The sequence below is a fragment of the Pongo pygmaeus genome, chromosome 9, assembly GCF_028885625.2.
Source record: "Pongo pygmaeus isolate AG05252 chromosome 9, NHGRI_mPonPyg2-v2.0_pri, whole genome shotgun sequence".
In the NCBI taxonomy this organism is placed as follows: Eukaryota; Metazoa; Chordata; class Mammalia; order Primates; family Hominidae; genus Pongo; species Pongo pygmaeus.
The window spans coordinates 131,585,093-131,604,329 of NC_072382.2; the positions used below are offsets into that span (position 1 = coordinate 131,585,093).

Genomic DNA, 19,237 nt, shown 5'->3' on the forward strand with positions numbered 1-19,237 from the left:
CAGTAAGAGCTGATGTTCTCTGCGTGCCGGTTACGTGCTGGTGCTATTGTCAGCATTTAACATGTGCTAATCTGCTTAATTTTCACAGCTGCCTTATGAGGTGAACCCATCTTACAGAACAGGTGATTTAGGTACACAGATGTTACCTGAATGGCCCAAAGTCACACAGCTACTAAGAGGCAAAGCCAGGATCTGAACTCAGAGAGTCCAGCTCCAGAGTCCATGCTCTTCCATGTCTTCCACTACTGCGGAAGGACAGCTATCCCCTGGGGGCATGTGGGCAGTAATCATGCCGAGAAACGGAGGAAGTATATACTTTCCAGAAAAAAATAAACCAGACTTAGAATCCTTACCCCAACTCAACTTGCAATGACCGCTAAAAAAGGGTCTCTTCAGCATAAGGACAAGGTGTCTGTCCCCAGGGCCTCAGCTCTGCTTCTAGCTATCAACATGTCCAGAGGACACTGACTGTGGCCTCTGCTCTCTCCCACCTCCCAGAGCTCCTTCCTGCCTCTCCATAGATGCGGGGAGAGATGATGGGAGACAGAGGGTGGCATTTGCCAATGGAGAGTAGCCCCAGATCAGAGAGCCTGGGCTGGCACTTAAGAGTTGCCTGCTGGGAGCGACCCTCAGCCCAGCTGCATGCACCAAACTCCACCCAGCAAGAGAATTCTCACTGCCCTAGAAAAGCAACTCCCCAAATTTAAACAATCCTGACCCCACCTTCTGCCTCCTGCACATACTTTCTTTGAAATCTTCCAATGCTGAGTAATGGAAAGATTATTTTATGTCTCTGAGTCTCACCTCTACAACGCCAATCCTGGATGGTCACATCCAAAGCTACCAGAGGTAACCCCAGTTCTGCTCCAGGGGAGGGGATGAGGCAGCATCGACTGCCTTGCAAGGAAGGACCTTGCAACATGCAGCCCAAGAAGAACCTTTCAAGGAGGACAAGGGAAGTCTTTATTTTAAAAGTAGTGACTGTTTGAAGGATCTACTTTATGAAGTAAAAGTGGACTTCTTTTTCCAGTAAGTAATTTTAAAAGACAAACACGTTTACAGACATACATAGCAACAACGAAGAAACCATAAACCATCACACCAGTTGTCCAAGGCATAAACTGTCAGTGTAGTTCCAAGAGACATTGGCTTGGTTTGGTTTTGATGGAAATCTCTGTATTACCTATTTTTTTCCTAAATGCAAAGGGAAGAGTGTTTTTATTCCTTCCTTCATTCACTCAGTGAACACCTACTAAGTGCGAGCTCCAGTCCTCAGGTTGCATGCTGGAGATTCAAAGGTGAATATGAACGCAATGAGATGACGGCCCAGAAGACAGAGACGGGTAAGTAAATAATCAAGTGCAGTGAAAATTTAGGATTTCTGGGATAGGAGCTATCGATTCTCTAAAGGGGATAAACCAAGAAGGAGTCGAGAAGGGAAAAGTTACACCAACCCTAAAGCCATCACAGAGGACGCAGCGCTTCTGCAGAATTGCGAGGAACTGCCAGTATAAAAAAGCAAAAGCAGGCGTTGGGGAAAATAGTGAGAATGAACACTGGACGTGGACGTGGTGGCACACCTGTGGTCCCAGCCACTCAGGAGGCTGAGGTGTGAGGATTGCTTGAGCGCAGGAGGTCAAGGCTGCAGTGAGCAGCGATTGTGCCACTGCACTCCAGCCTGGGCGACAGAGAGAGACTCTGACTCTAAAAAAAAAATTAAAATGAAATAAAATATTGAAGACGTAGACAGGAGTCAGATCATGGAGTTAAAGAATTATTCCATTAATTCAGCTCTTGTAAGCACTTCCATCTGACATAGCCGAGGACTGGATTCAAAATCCTTTCTTTCACCTGAATTGCCTAGAATTCTCCAAGAGAGAAAACAAGCTTTGCAGACTCTCAAAGGGAATGTCTGGCCATGGTGGAACGCGGGCCCTTGGAGGACTGGCCGGGGCTATGACTCAGGAAGCAGCAAGGGAGACAAGTGCCCAAGCCTCACCGAGAAGGGAAGACCAGGCTGCTCTCATCTCTCGGGCCAGTTGCTTCACACACCGGAGTGGGCCTAAAGTTCAAGGAGCTTCTTTCTCCATTTCTCCCCATTGTGCTTAACGTCTCGGGTCGCGGGCTGCCAGCACTCACCTTCTGCCGAGGCCGCCCTGCAGCCTCCCTGTCCTGAGGCCCCTGCCTCTCCCTGATGAAACTTCCTCGGTGCTGACTTGGCAAGAACAGGCAAACGCTGCTGTGCTTCCCTTTGCCCTTGAAAAGAATGAGGTCTAGGGGAGGCTCTGCACAGTCCTGTGCTGTCCGGGATAGCTGAGCAGAAGCTGTTGAAGCCGGCCTCCTGGACTGAGCTTGGTCCAGCAGCCTATGCACGTGAGAGCCCTGGCTGTCTGGAGGCACAGGGAGCGGCATGGCCTGCAGCGTCCCACCTGGAGGGAAAGGACGCACCGCGACAGAGGCGTGGGCCCTGCAGCCAGCCCTGGGCAGGCGGCGGCCGCGCGCCCGGTAGCCACGCTTCTCCGGCGGAACGCGGCGCCCCCTGGCGGCAGAACGCTTGTGGCCGCCGTTACACTCGTGTGGAAACAGCGCCATCTGCCGAACGTTCTGTCACATTGCTGATTGGCCCACACAGATTTTGTAAGGATTTTTCCTTCTGCTTGCTTAAATCAGGCCGTACTGAGCCTATTCAAAGTGCACTTCTGAAATGAAAAAAGAAAGTGACTGTACAAGATGTTTTGCTCGCTGGAAAAACGAGGATGAAAGGAAAATGGGTAGCGATTATCTGAATAATATGTGCTTCCTGTCTGTAGTGAGGTGTGAATATGGTGGGGCCGCACATTGCAGAGGACAACGCATGCAATTTGGAGTCAGGTAACTGCCATCAAATTCTCACTAGCTTTGTGAGCTAGGAAAGTTACTTAGCATTTCTGAGCCTCATTTGTCCTTATCTGTAAAGCAGAAGTACATTTACCTTGCAGCATTGTAGCAAAAGTTAAATAAAATAATGTGCATAAAATAAAAATCAAATGTGTATGAAGTAAATCAGATAATATGTATAATAGGTAGGCTTTAAAGTATAACATAAAAATATCACATAGACATTTTTTCTAATTGTTAGAATTGTGAAATATTCCTGAAATGGATTTATCAAATGAGAAGATGGAATCTCTCTGAGGTATTTTTAAACTTTCTCTAGTATGTTTGATTCTGACCTTTCTGTAAAAGACGATCTATTTCTGGGCACAGATCCTAGAAACAGAATTCTGCCAAAGTGAGACTCCACTAACATTTATTGAATGTCTGCCACATGCTAGACACTTTCAAAGATGCTCTTTCATTATCGTCAGTAAAATCTGAAGCTTCAGGATCTATTTCCTCTTCCCAGCAGAAAGTTTTGCCAGAAATATTGGAACCTCTTTTTTACAGCCTCTCAAGTACTTTCAAGATTACTCAGAAAATCCTAAAACTTTGAACAACCCAAATGCCAATTAACAGGAGAATCAACAATACTACATCCATACAATGAAATATTACTGGGCAATGAAAAAGCCAAGCAACCAGATAAACACCATAGGAGGGATTCTCAAATCTGAGGCAAAAATAAAAAGTCAGGCCAAAAATATACTGTATTTGCATGAAGTTCTAGAATACAAAAATCTAATTGATGGCAGTAGAAATCAGAATCGTTGTCCACACAGGATAGGGGTGGGGATTGACTGCGGAGGGGCACTAGGGAACTTACGGGGTGATGGGCATGTCCTGAATGTTGATCTGGGTGCTGGTTGCACAGTTATGTACAGGCAGTGGTGTGCTGAAGGCTGCTGGCACCATCAAGAGAGTGGACTGTTAATTTTTCAGGATGTTTGCAAGCCAGTCAACATCACATTGATAGCTTAGAATCCACCATGGTGGAAATATTTATACTCCAGAAATTGGCAAACACTACAAAGCAGGGCTTTTTTATCCCACCAGAGAGCCAGTTGTAAAACATGTATGAACACACCACTGTATACATTTGCCAAAGCTCATTGAATTATATATTTCAGATCTATGCATTATACTGTATGGAAATTATATTTCAAAAATGGGGGGTGAATAAAAGCTCTCCGCTATCGGATTGTGCAGAGCACAGCTGGAGGCCCATGCTGAGCAGCTGGGGAGAAAGGTTAGAATCAGTCATTTCTGGGATGGAAAAGCAAAATTTAAGAAGTCTTTTTCAGTCATAATGGATCTAAAGCAAGAAAGCAGATCAAAATACATAAGCCTCAGAATAGAGGCGCAAGACTGGGTCAGCATTTTGATAATGGCTGTATAGATTACAGATCATCAGCCTCACCTTAGCAAGGAGGAACTGGAGGCCCATATCAGAATCCAGTGTTCATCATCTATAATTTTATTAATTTTATTCTTTAAATCATCAGGCAGGCCAGGCACAGTGGCTCACGCACTTTGGAGGCCGAGACAGGTGGATCACTTAAGCCCACAAGTTTGAGACCAGCTTAGGCAACATGGCGAAACCCCATCTCTACAAAATACAAAAAATTAGCCAGGCGTGGTGGTACAAGCCTGTAGTCCCAGTTATTCAGGAGGCTGAGGTGGGATAATCACCTGAGCCCAGGAGTTCGAGGCTGCAGGGAGCCATGATTGTGCCACTGCACTGCAGCTTGGATAACAGAATGAGACCCTATCTAAAAATATATATATATATATAAAAGATTTATTTTTTTGGTGTACAGTTCTATAATTTTAACATATGTATAGATTCACATAAGCACTGCCATAATCAGGATTCAAAATAGTGCCATCACACCCCCAAAAACTCCCTCATGTTTTCCCTTTATAATCACAGCCTCTCCCGTTCGTAACTCCTGGCAACCACAGATCTATCCTCCATCAGTATTTTATCTTCTCAAAAATGAGAAATACAGTACGTAAACTTCTGAGACTACTTCCTTCCCCCATTCCCCAACATCATGCCTTGGAAAGTGCTCAGTTGCTGCTGCATGTGTAAACAGTTCATTCCTTTCTACTGCTGAGTAGTATTTCATTGTATGGATATACCACAACTTCTTTATGCATTAACCTGTTCATTCACCTGTTGAAGGACATTTGCTTGGAGCAATTATGAATAGAACATCAGATAATCACAGAATTATCAATAGAACATTTATATACAGGTTTTTATGTAAGCATAAGTTTTCATTTCTCTAGGAAGTGGGGTTTCTGGGTTATAAGACAAATACATGTTAACTTTATAAGAAACTGCCAAACTTTTCCAGACTGACTATACCATTTTTTATTCCCACCCACAATGTATAAGAATTGAAATAGAGCTTTGGGAGGCCGAGGTGGGCGGATCACGAGATCAGGAGATTGAGACCATCCTGGCTAACACGATGAAACCCCGTCTCTACTAAAAATACAAAAAATTAGCCAGGCACAGTGGCGGGCGCCTGTAGTCCCAACTACTCAGGAGGCTGAGGTAGGAGAATGGCATGAACCTGGGAGGCGGAGCTTGCAGTGAGCCGAGATCACGCCACTGCACTCCAGCCTGGGGGACAAAGCGAGACTCAGTCTCAAAAAGAAAAAAAAAAAAAAAAAAAGAATTGCAATAGAGAGAAGAATCAAACAGATGCAATAAAAAATGATACAGAGGATATCACCACTGATCCCACAGAAATACAAACTACCAACAGAGAATACTATAAACACTTCTATGCAAATAAACTCGGAAATCTAGAAGAAATGGATAAACTCCTGGACACATACACCCTCCCAAGTCTAAACCAGGAAGAAGTCGAATCCCTGAATAAACCAATAACAAGTTCTGAAATTGAGGCAGTAATAGCTTACCAACCAAAAAAAGTCCAGGACCACATGGATTCACAGCTGAATTCTACCAGAGGTACAAAGAGGAGCTGGTACCATTCTTTCTGAAACTCTTCCAAACAATAGAAAAAGAGAGAATCCTCCCTAACTCATTTTATGAAGCCAGCATCATCCCAATGCAAAAACCTGGCAGAGACACAATAAAAAAAGAAAATTTCAGGCCAATATCCCTGACGAACATCCATGAGAAAATCCTCAATAAAATACTGGCAAATTGAAACCAGCAGCATCAAAAACCTTATCACCACGATCAAGTCGGCTTCATCCCTGGGATGCAAGGCTGGTTCAACATATGCAAATCAATAGACGTAATCCATCACATAAACAGAACCAATGACAAAACCACATGATTATCTCAATAGATGCAGAAAAGGCCTTCGACAAAATTCAACACCCCTTCATGCTAAAAACTCTCAATAAACTAGGTATCGATGGAACATGTCTCAAAATAATAAGAGCTATTTATGACAAACCCATAGCCAATATTATACTGAACTGGCAAAAACTGGAAGCATTCCCTTTGAAAACCAGCACAAGACACGGATGCCCTCTCTACCACTCCTATTCAACATAGTGTTGGAAGTTCTGGCCAGGGCAATCATGCAAGAGAAAGAAATAAAGCGTATTCAAATAAGAACAGAGGAAATCAAATCATCTGTATTTGCAGATGACATGATTTTATATTTAGAAAACCCCTTCATCTCAGCCCAAAATCTCCTTAATCTGATAAGCAACTTCAGTAAAGTATCAGAATACAAAATCAATGTGCAAAAATCACAAGCATTCCTATATACCAATAACAGCCAAATCATGAGTGAACTCTCATTCACAATTACTACAAATAAAATAAAATACTTAGGAATACAACTTACAGGGGATGTGAAGGAGCTTTTCAAGGAGAACTACAAACCACTGCTCAAGGAAATAAAAGAGGACACAAGCAAATGGAAAAACATTCCATGCTCATGGATAGGAAGAATCAATATTGTGAAAGTGGCCATACTGCCCAAAGTAATTTACAGATTCAATCTATCCCCATCAAGCTACCACTGACTTTCTTCACAGAATTGGAAAAAACTACTTTAAGCTTCATATGGAACCAAAAGACAGCCTGCATAGCCAAGACAATCTTGGGCAAGAAGAACAAAGCTGGAGGCATCACGCTACTTGACTTCAGACTATACTACAAGGCTACAGTAACCAAAACAACATGGTACTGGTACCAAAACAGATATATGGACCAATGGAACAGAACCAAGGCCTCGGAAATAACACCACACATCTACAACCATCTGATCTTTGACAAACCTGACACAAACAAGCAATGGGGAAAAGATTCCCTATTTAATAAATGGTGTTGGGAAAACTGGGTAGCTATATGCAGAAAACAGAAACTGGACCCCTTCCTTATACAAAAAACAACTCAAGATGGATCAAAGACTTAAATATAAGACCTACGACCATAAAAATCCTAGAAGAAAACCTGGGCAATACCATTCAGGACACAGGCATGGGCAAAGACTTCATGACTAAAACACCAAAAGCAACGGCAACAAAAGCCAAAATTGACAAATGGATCTAATTAAACTAAACAGCTTCTGCACAGCAAAAGAAACTATCATCAGAGTGAACAGGCAACCTATAGAACAGGAGAAAATTTTTGTAATCTATCCATCTGACAAAGGAGTAATATCCAGAATCTACAAAGAACTCAAACAAATTTACAAGAAAAAAACAACCCCATCAAAAAGTGGGCAAAGGACATGAACAGACACTTCTCAAAAGAAGACATTTATGCAGCCAACAGACATATGAAAAAATGCTCATCATCACTGGTCATTAGAGAGATGCAAATCAAAACCACAATGAGATACCATCTCACGCCAGTTAGAAGGGCAATCATTAAAAAGTCAGGAAACAACAAACGCTAGAGAGGATGTGGAGAAATAGGAATGCTTTTACACTGTTGGTGGGAGTGTAAATTAGTTCAACCATTGTGGAAGACAGTGTGGCGATTCCTCAGGGATCTAGAACTAGAATTACCGTTTGACCCAGCAATCGCATTTCTAGGTATATACCCAAAGGATTAAGCATCATTCTACTATAAAGACACATGTACACGTATGTTTATTGTGGCACTATTCACAAGAGCAAAGACTTGGAACCAACTCAAATGTCCATCAATAATAGACTGGATAAAGAAAATGTGGCACATATACACCATGGAATACTATGCAGCCATAAAAAAGGATGAGTTCATGTCCTTTGCAGGGACATGGATGAAGCTGGAAACCATCATTCTCAGCAAACTATCACAAGGACAGAAAACCAAACACCGCATGTTCTCACTCATAAGTGGGAGTTGAACAATGAGAACACATGGACATAGGAAGGGGTACATCACACACCAGGGCCTGTCGGGGGTGGGGGGCTAGGGGAGGGATAACATTAGGATAAATACCTAATGTAGGTGACAGGTTGATTGGTGCAGTAAACCACCATGGCACATGTATCCCTATGTAACAAAACTGCACGTTCTGCACTTGTACCCCAGAACTTAAAGTATAATTAAAAAAAAAAAAAGAAGAATTGCAACTGCTCTCAACAGCTCTTGGTATCACCAAAGGTTTTCCTTTTTTCAGCAATTCTAATAGGTGTGTTTGGTTTTAGTTTACAAGTCTCTAATGCTTAATGATATTGAACATCTTTTTGTGTTTTATTTGCCATTTATATATTCTGCAAAGTCTTGTGACAGATGCGACTTGCAAATTTTTTCTCCCGGGCTATAGTGTTTTCATTCTCTTAATAGCATCTTAAGTCTTTTAATTTCAATAAAGACCAACTTATCAACTTTTTCTTTTATGGATCGTGCTTATGGTACCATGTCTAATAACTTTCTTCCTTAATCCCAGGAAGAGATTTTCTACTATGTTCTTTTCTAAACTTTTTAGAGCTTCACTTTTACATTTACATCTCTTATCAATATTGAGTTCTTTTGTATACAAGCTGTAAGGTTTCAGTTTTCTTTTGTTTGTCTGTTTTGTTTGTTTATATGAATGTTCAGTTGTTCTAACATCATTTGTTGAGAATATGATCCTTTATTGAACTACCTTTGCACCCTTGTCAAAAATCACATGGCCATATTTAAGCAGCTATCTTTCTGGACTCGATTCTGTTTCATTGATCTTTATGTTCCCATGCAATACCATACTGTCCTGATTACTGTAACTTTGTAGTATGTCTTAAAACTGGGTAGCATGTTTCCTACACCATTATTCTTATTTTTCAAAGTTGTTTTATCTATTCTAGTCCTTGGCCTTTCCATGTAAACATTAGAATCAGCTTGTCTATAACAACAAAATGTCCTGGTGATATTTTGACTGGAATTGTTTTAAATCTCTATATCAGTTTTGGCAGAATTGGCAACTTTTTAAAGTTAAGCCTTCCAATCTTCAAATATGGTGTTCCTTGTTATTTGTTTATATCTTCTTTGAGTATTTTCACTGGTATTTTGTAGCTTTCAGTAAGATGTTCATCTGTTTCAGTTTTTGGTATTCTATGTGGTACTGGTTTTCAATTTTCCTATCCAATTACACATTTCTGGTTGTGATGGTTAATTTTTTTTCTTTTTTTTTTTTTTTTGAGGCAGAGTCTCACTCTTGTCACCCAGGCTGGAGTGCAGTGGCACGATCTCACTCACTGCAAGCTCTGCCTCACAGGTTCACACCATTCTCCTGCCTCAGCCTCCTGAGTAGCTGGGACTACAGGCGCCCGCCACCACTCCTGGCTAATTTTTTTGTATTTTTAGTAGAGACGGGGTTTCACCATGTTAGTCAGGATGGTCTCAATCTCCTGACCTTGTAATCCACCCGCCTCAGCCTCCCAAAGTGCTGGGATTACAGGTGTGAGCCACCGCACCTGGCCTTGATGGTTAATTTTATGTGTCAACTTGGCCAAGCCATGGTAGGCAGTTTGGGCTCAAACACCAGTCTAGATGATGCTGTGAAGAAATGTTTTAGATGTGATTAACACTTAAATCAATCAACTTTGAGTAAAGCAGATGACCCTCCATAATGAAAGTGGGCCTCTCCAATCAGTTGTAGGCCTTGAGAAGAGAGACTGAGGTTCCTTGGGAAAGAGGGAATTCTACCAGCAGACGTCCTCCAGACGTGAGCTACAACATCAGCTCTTCCCTGGGTCTCCAGCCTGACAGCCTGCTCTGTAGAATTCAAATTTGCCAGCCCCTACAATCACACAAGCAAATTCCTTAAAATTAACCAATCTCTCTCTCTCCCTGTCTCGCTCTCCCTCTCTCTTTTTAAACACACAAACACACACACGGGTGTCTATCTCTCACATATATACATATGTATATGTGTGTGTGTGTATCCTATGGGTTCTGTTTCCCTAGAGAACCCTAATATGCTGATGTATAGAAATACAATTGATTTGTTTGTGTATGTGTGTTAACTTTATATCCTGCAAACTTGCTAAACTCACTTATTAGTTCTAAGAGGTCTTTGCAAACTCATTGGGTCTTTGACATAAACAATCGTGTACACTATGAACAAGAACTGTCCTCTCCAGGGTGGGGTGGGCACCAGGTTAAGAATGGGGCATCTCCTTGAGATGACCTTATCTGCTTAGGTCCTGCATGAAAGCATATAGTGCCCTGGCTCTTTCGAAAAGCAGGAAAATCCTGAAAGAAAGTAACACAGAGCTTTCTCCATTGTGAGGTGGTGAGGAGGGGATTAGGACACCAGATGAGAAAGGACAGGCCTAGACAATGAAGCAAGGGGCCAGTGGGCGGACGGGTAAAACCACCTGCTCCTCAAAACGGCCAGGCTCTGAGATGAAGCAGGAATCTGCACTTAAACCGAGGCTGGATCCATCCTAGGGATTCAAGTGAGTCTGGCATATTGACCGGAATCCCAGTGGAAGTCTTTTTGTGGAGTGAAGGGCGGGGGTGAGCTGCAAAATCTTCTGGACCAGAACTTACTGTAGGAAAAGAAGAACTGAAGCTGGGCATGGGCTCCTGCTTATGGTCCCAGCTACTCAGGAGGCTGAAGCAGGGGGATTGCTTGAGCCCAGGAGGCTGTGGTGTGCTATGATCACACCTGTGAATAGCTGCTACGCTCCAGCCTGGGCGAGAGAGCAAGACCCCATGTCTAAGAAAAGAAAGGAAAGAATTCAGGCACTGTGAGGTGACCTAGGAACAAAGCTTCAAAACATTCTGAGTACAACAGAAAAAAAGAAGTTTTACTTAAAGTCCATAAAATCCTGGGACATTAACATCCTTTTTTGGAAACCCCTCTCTTAAACTGTAACTCTAGGGAGACAGAGGTTCCTGTAGACCAACAGAGCACATGGCCCCAGTGCCCAGCAGAGCGACGTGGAGCTGCAGAGTCCTGTGGGGGCTAATTTGTACACAAGCACATGAAACACCCCCGCAGGAGCCTAGACTTTTCCTCTGTCTTGCTGCAGACTTTGAAAGAGCTAGAGACCCTGTCAAATCATGGGGGTGCAAAAACTCATGCAATTGAGGGGTTTTAACTCATGGTATGCTGTTTCTGCAGGCCTGTGATGTCAAGAGAAAACAGAAAAGAGAAGGGAATTCCACCTTTGCCCACTGAGAACACATCTACCCAACTCCTCTGTCACAACCCCTGTGAGAAGGTTCTGCCGTCTCCCAGCCCTGAAGACTGTGAGGTCATCTGACCACCTATTACATTGCTAAATATGGCAAGATGTCACCTGACTCGACATTAGGCTGCCTGTCAATCATCACACCCCCTTTCTTCCACTTACTTTTCTATCACCCCATAGAAGGTTCCCAACAGCTGTCCTTAAGACCTCCAGGCTATAGAAACCACTCTTGAAACAATATGTCAGCGTACCATTGGTGTCCTTCAACTCACACCCTCACTTCCCAGCCTCTCCTCTGTGAACAAAGTCTCTCCTTACCTCTTCCGCCAGCACTAATCAACCTAATGTTCCCTCACTCTTTTCTCCCCTCCCAGCTTCCCTCCAACCTGCACCCGACCCCGCCCCCCATCCTTTCTCCTCTTTCTTTCCAATTCTCCACTTCAAGACTGAACACTTGTCAGAAATGGTGCTCCCCCTGGGCCCCTCCACACCTCCTGAAGCCCAATCCCATCACTTCTTACCACCCCCAGCTCTCTAATGGCCCTGGGCCTCCCTCCCGACAACTGAGGCCCTTCCTGGATCTCTACACATCACCAAGCTAAGCCACTGTTCCAAAATAGTCTCCTGAACAATGATGACAACTGCACAGTTATTTTGGAAGGTGAGTATGGCCAGAGTCCCAGAACAATGCAGGAAAGACAATGGGATGGCGGACAGCAGGTAGCCTGGCCAGCTCTGTTTGTGCAGATGAATTCAGGAGCCTGGTATTTCTTTGAAGGATGACCAGAGAATGGATGAGCTCTCAGGATCACACTGAGACCAGGTCCCTACCTAATGCTCCTAATCCCTTAGGACACAAGGACCTGAAAGACATAGAAACTGCTTCTCTGAAAATTGGCTTGATTATTCTCCCAAAGTTGACCAGGATCCAGAGCTTAGATTGCAGGAGGTCAGGGCATATGCTGAGGCCTAGCTGTCTTCAAGCTGCAGTTTCCAAGATAGCCCTGAATAGAGTCCAATCAATATATGGCAATATATTTCTTCTTTGTTTTCTGTAAGTTTTACAAAAACACACATACAGAAATGTACGTAAGTCATAAGTTTACAGCTCAGTGGATTTTCACAAAGTGAACACACCCTCAAAACCAGCACCCAGATACAGAGAATACAAGAAAAGCAGCAGAGAGCCTACTCACCCCTACTTCCAGCCAATACTCCATCCCCTACCCCAGGATAAATGCAATCCCAGCTTCTAACATTGTGCATTGGTTTTGTCTGTTCTTTGAACTTTCTGTAGCAGAGTTATAGAATATGTACACTTCTGTGATTGGCTCATTTCAGCCAACATAATGTCTGTGAGATTCATCCTTCTTGGATATAGTTCCAGTTAATTATCATTATTGTATTGTATTGTATTCAATAAATATTACTACAATTCATTCATCCATTCTACTCTCCGGCATTTGGGTAGTTTCCAGTTTGAGGGCATAAGTAGTAGAAGTATTGTGAATATTCTAGGACATGTTTTCGTTAAACATACATGCAGCTCGGTTGGGTACAGTATAGGCCTTGGAGTGGAATTACAGTTCTCAGAAACAAAAGAAAATAAATTCAAGTTTGATACACACTTGATTGTTGCAAGACATAGATTCCCTGATTGTAGTGAACCCGAGTTGGCCGTCAGCAGTGGAAGGAGTGTGCTTGTTAAAAGGACAAATGTGATGCTGGGAGACATGTACAAATCTCAAGAGATTATTCAGGGAAGCACCAGATTTATTTTAAGTGATGGGAAGAGGTGTCAAATAAAGGTTATAAAAACATTCCAGTAAATAAGGCCAATGGTGGGTTGATAATATCTTCAGATAACATGTTTAGGATCATACGGTTCTTCTTCACTCTTCTCTGCAGAACTTCCTGGCAGCGATGGCAGTGGAACATTGGAAACAGAGATGAACAGGAGGTGGGAAGAGGAGGCTAAGTGCATGTGGGCCTAAAAGTCCCTGCTTTGGGGTTTTTTAACAGTCCTGGATGGAGGTAAGGAGGGAGGCGTGACTCTAAGATCTCAAGGAAAGGAGATTCTATGTCACTCTTCTCTTCCCTGGGCCCTTAGACTGTTTACAAATGAAATAATTTCATCAATTATTTCCTTATTTCAATATAGCAGATCCCCTCACCGAGACTTCCGAAGATTTTTATCAACAATTTTATGTCACTCCCACTAACTCCTTGAAGGTAAATGGCAGAATTAATTTTCCCGTTTAAAAAATAGAAACACAAAGACCCAGTGGAATCCGCATTTTCTAGTTTTAGTCAGCCATTCTGGAAGTTGCGTCCTGGTAACCACAGTGTCCCAGTTGTGAACTACGGGCAAGTCTACAGCATCATCTTCCATTCACCATGTGGTTACTGCACTTCTCATACAAACTACCTGCGTTACTCCGTTATCCAATATCAAGGACTATGCCACACTCCTTAGAGCAGATGCAGGGCACTTAGAGATTAATAAAACAGGCCGGGCACAGTGGCTCAAGCCTGTAACCCCAGCACTTTGGGAGGCTGAGATGGAAGAACTGCTTGAGCCCAGGAGTTCAAGACCAGCCTCAGCAACATAGTGAGACCCCCATCTCTACTAAAAAATGAAAAATTAGCCTGGCATGGTGGCACCTTCCTGTGGTCCCAGCTACTTGGGAGGCTGAGATGGGAGGATCCCTTGAGCTCAGGAAGTTGAGGCTGCAGTGAGTTGTGATTGCGCCACTGCACGTCAGCCTGGGCAACAAAGCAAGACCCTGTCTCAAAAAAATAAACTAATTAAATAAAAATAAAAATAAAACCCTCTTAGAGTTCAAGTCTTAATCGCCATATGGCTTTGAGCAACTTATTTTATCTCACTGTGCCTCCATTTTCTAGACCTGGAAACAAAAATAAGAGGGAATGAAATTTAAACAGCTTCTCAGAAGAGTACGTAAGTTAAGCCACATAAAGCATATAAATATCTGTCACTTAGTAGCCACTCAGCATATGGTAATTACAAAGCATGGTGCCATAAGAAGTTGCTGGGGAGGCAGACATGTAAATGAATGCAGAAAATATATGAGGAATACTAAAATAGAAGTTAAAGTGTCCTGTGGCTTTTTCATCCACATAGACGAGTGTCGAAGCTCATATCTCTCTGGGAGGATCATGGCAGACAGGAGGCAGGCCGAGATTGCAGCTCCCACTCAGATGGACAGAGCAGCATGTGGAGTATTGCATCATGAACTTTTGCTCCAGAATGACTGCAGGAAGAAATCAGGACAGCCAAGAGAACCCACAGACCCTCTGAAGGAAGTGAATTGCTCCTGCAGGACCTGGGAGACACCCCAAATACCGTGAGTGCCCAAACTATGGAAGTGGGAAAGGGGCATCATTCACTCCCAAACACACCACCTCACTGGGGAACCTCAAGATCTAGATCACCGGAGAAGATTCTAACATTACCTGGAGCTGAGTCAATTTAGAGAGCCAAGTGAAATGCAGGGGTAGAGAAAGCAGTGGGAAAATCCCTCTGGGGTCTCTGGGTGCCCTAGCAAGCCATTTCTGCCTTGCCTCCCGGGGTCATTGGGGAGGGCTACCAGAGGCACCGGGAAAAGGCCACAGGGAGAAGGAAGCCTCCAGCTGAACTTTGTAACAATTCCAACTGAACAAGAAGTCTCCTGGCCAGAACTACAGGGAGGGCGTGAATCCTGTGTGCAGACCACAGGCGGGGAAGCACGAAGTGTTCACAGCTTTCACAGCTGGGAGGCTGGTAGCCTGGGGCAAGCTCTCAGCCCTGCTTGCCCACTGCCTGGACACAGACTTGGTGCTGTTGAGTGGGGAATGGTGAGAGTGGGACTGGCCCTTTGGGTTGTGTGGGAGCTGCGTGAGGCCTGTGATTGCCGGCTTTCCCTCACTTCCCTGACAACCTGCATGACACAGCAGAGGCGGCATAATTCTCCTAGGAACGTAACTCCATTGACCTAGGAACCACACCTCCATCCCCCACAAGCAAGACCCGCTCAAGGAGAGTCTGAACTCAGACATGCCTAGTGCTGCCCCCACTTAATGGTCCTTCCCTACCCACCCTGGTAGCTGCAGACAAACAGCATATACTCTTGGGAGTTCTAGGGCCCCACCCACCGCCTGATCCCTCCCATACTACCACAGCTGATGCTCTCTGGAAAGTGCCACCTCCCTGCAGGAGGCCAACCAGCTCAAAAATAGTGCATTAAATCACCAAAACTAAGGACCCTCACAGAGTCCATTTCACCCCCCACCACCTCCACCACAGCAGGCGTTAGTATCCACAGCTGAGAGACCCACAGATGGTTCGTATCACAAGACTCTGTACAGACAACTCCCAGTGCCAGCCCAGAGCCTGGTAGACCTGTTGGGTGACTAAATTCAGAAAAGAGATAATAATCACTACAGCTCAGATCTCAGGAAGCCACATCCCTAGGAAAAGGGGGAGAGTACTACATCAAGGGAATACCCTGTGGGACAAAAGAATCTGAACAACAGCCTTGAGCCCTAGACCTTCCCTCCGACAGAGCCTACTCAAATGTGAAGGAACTAGGAAACCAACTCTGGTAATATGACAAAACAAGGCTCTTTAATACCCTCCAAAAAATCACACTAGCTCACCAGCAATGGAGCCAACCAAAAAAAAAAATCCTTGATTTACCTAAAAAAGAATTCATAAGATCAGTTATTAAGCTAATCAAAGAGGTGCCAGAAAAAGGCAAAGCCCAATTTAAGGAAACAAAAAAAAATACAAAAAGTAAGGGGAGAAATTTTCAATGAAATAGGTAGCATATAATAAAAAGCAATCAAAACTTCAGGAACCAACGGATGCAGTTATAGAAATTCAAAATGCTCTGGAAAGTCTCAGCAATAGAAGCGAATGAGCAGGAGAAAGAACCTCAGAGCTCAAAGACAAGGTTTTCAAAATAATCCAACAAAGACAAAGAAAAAAGAATAAGAAAATATGAACAAAGCCTCCAAGAAGTCTGGGATTATGTTAAATGACCAAACCAAAGAATAATCGGCATTCCTAAGAAGAAGAGAAATCTAAAAGTTTGGAAAACATATTAGGGTATCCACTACTGGGTATCTACCCAGAGGAAAAGAAGTCATTACACGAAAAGGATACTTGCACACATATGTTTATAGCAGCACAATTCTCAGTTGTAAAAATGTGGAACCAACCCATATGCCCATCAATCAGTGAGTGGATAAAGAAACTGCAGTATACATATACGATGGAATACTACTCAAGCCATAAACAGGAATGAATTAATGGCATTCACAGCAACCTGGATGAGATTGGAGACTATTATTCTAAGTGAAGTAACTCAGGAATGGAAAACCAAACATTGTATGTTCTCGATCATATGTGGGAGCTAAGCTATGAGGATACAGAGACATAAGAATGACACAGTGGACTTTGGGGACTCAGGGAGAAAAGGTGGGAAGGGAGTGATGGATAAAAGACTACAATTTGGGTGCAGTGTATACTGCTCAGGCGATGTGTCCAGCAAAATCTCACAAATCACCACTAAAGATCTTACTTATGTAGCCGGGTGCAGTGGCTCACGCCTGTAATCCCAACACTTTGGGAGGCCGAGGCAGGTGGATCACGAGGTCAGGAGATCGAGACCATCCTGGCTAACATGGTGAAACCCCGTCTCTACAAGAAACACAAAAAATTAGCCAGGCGTGGTGGCGGGCCCCTGTAGTCCCAGCTACTCAGGAGGCTGAGGCAGGAGAGTGGTGTGAATCCGAGAGGTGGAGCTTGCAGTGAGCCGAGATCACGCCACTGCACTCCAGCCTGGGCAACAGAGCAAGACTCCGTCTAAAAAAACAAACAAACAAACAAACAAAGATCTTACTCATGTAACCACACACCACCTGCTCCCCAATAACCTATGGAAATAAAATATTTTTTTTAAAAAAAAAGAAACTAGGCTGGGCACGGTGGCTCACGTCTGTAATCCCAGCACTTTGGGAGGCCGAGGGGGGTGGATTACCTGAGGTCAGGAGTTTGAGACCAGCCTGGCCAACATGGTGAAACCCTGTCTCTACGAAAAATACAAAAATTAGCCGGGCATGGTGGCACACACCTGTAATCCCAGCTACTCAGGAGGCTGAGGCAGGAGATTTGCTTGAGCCCGGGAGGCGGAGGTTGCAATGAGGCAAGATCATGCCACTGCACTCCAGCCTGGCCGACAGAGTGAGACTCTGTGTCAAAAAAAAAAGAAAAAAAGGCCAGGCGCGGTGGCTCATGCCTGTAATCCCAGCACTTTGGGAGGCTGAGGCGGGCGGATCACGAGGTCAGGAGATCGAGACCATCTTGGCTAACACGGTGAAACCCTGTCTCTGCTAAAAATACAAAAAATTAGCCGGGCACGGTGGCGGGCACCTGTAATCCCAGCTACTCAGGAGGCTGAGGCAGGAGAGTGGCATGAACGCAGGAGACAGAGCTTGCAGTGAGTCGAGATAGCGCCACTGCACTCCAGCCTGGGCGAAAGAGCGAGACTCCATCTCAAAACAAAAACAAAACAAAACAAAAAAAAGCAAGAAAAGAAAAAGAAACTAATAGGGAAAAAAAGCTAGTATCACTCTTACATGAGATCTTTAGGCATTATACAGTAAGACTGTCTCAATCTCAGTAAGAACTAAGTAAATAAACAAAATGACAATAAGGGACTTTTGTGCATCCAAAACTTTCAGGCAAAGATTATAAGTTCTCTAGCATCATTACATGCCCAGGTTATATTTCTCAAGCCTTACTTGTTCCTTCCCACACATTAACATTTCAGAATTATATTTAATTTATAACAGGTATTCTCTAGGCTCACTAACCTGACAGGGTTAATATCAAAAAATAAGAACAAAAATAATGGCATTTAAATAAAAATACCCTAGGGCTTGAGCCCATCCTAGCAACCACAGTGAAATTCCAGCTTCCCTTCAATCATCTCAGAGTTCTTGGATGGCCTGAGAATGATCCCCACAGCCTCTAGACCCTACCTGCAACGTTCTTTGCAAGGAGCTCCCCTCCTCCTTTCAATTGGTTCCACCTCTGTCTGCAAAGGCTGCTTTCCTTTTCCTCTTATGGCTCACTTTACTGATACTGAACTCCTCCTTTCCCAATATTGAGATCTGCTGTGTCCTGGGGCTGGGGCTGTACCTCTCCCGTATCACTCCCCTGCTTTTGTCACCATCACTGCTTCTGTCCTGAGCTACAAGCCCTCAGCTAAGCCACAGCATGCAAATGCGTGTTTCAGCCCACAGGCAGAGTCGGAGGCCTCTTGCTCCGGAAGAGAACATCCAACTTTACTGTCTTACCTTGCTGCATCCACAAGACGGAGCCTCGTGTCAGCTTCTCCAGCCAGGATGGTAGCCCCCAAGGCTCTTCCTCTTCCACCACCTTTAAGTGCAGCATCCAACAAGGTCAAAATCACAATGTCTTCCATCTAATAAAAAATTACCAGGCATGCAAAAAAAAAAAAAAAAAAAAAAAAAAACAGGAAAATATGACCCTTAATACAGAGAAAACAAACATGAAAAACAACCCAGAAATGACACAGACTATAGAATTAGTGGAAACAGTTATTATAATTATATCCTATATGCTCAAAAACTTAGAAGACTGAACGTGTTGGTAGATATATAGAAGATATTT

At 43.7% G+C, this 19,237-nt stretch overlaps 1 long non-coding RNA gene across 1 annotated transcript in view; it reads right to left on the reverse strand.

Annotated features, from left to right (window-relative positions):
* LOC129008146 (uncharacterized) overlaps nt 1-19,237 on the reverse strand; it is a 175,101-nt gene that overhangs the window by 123,695 nt on the left and 32,169 nt on the right. Inside the window, exon 2 of the long non-coding RNA XR_008492476.2 lies at nt 18,901-19,028. This is a non-coding gene — a long non-coding RNA (uncharacterized LOC129008146). The remainder of the gene's footprint in view (nt 1-18,900; nt 19,029-19,237) is intronic.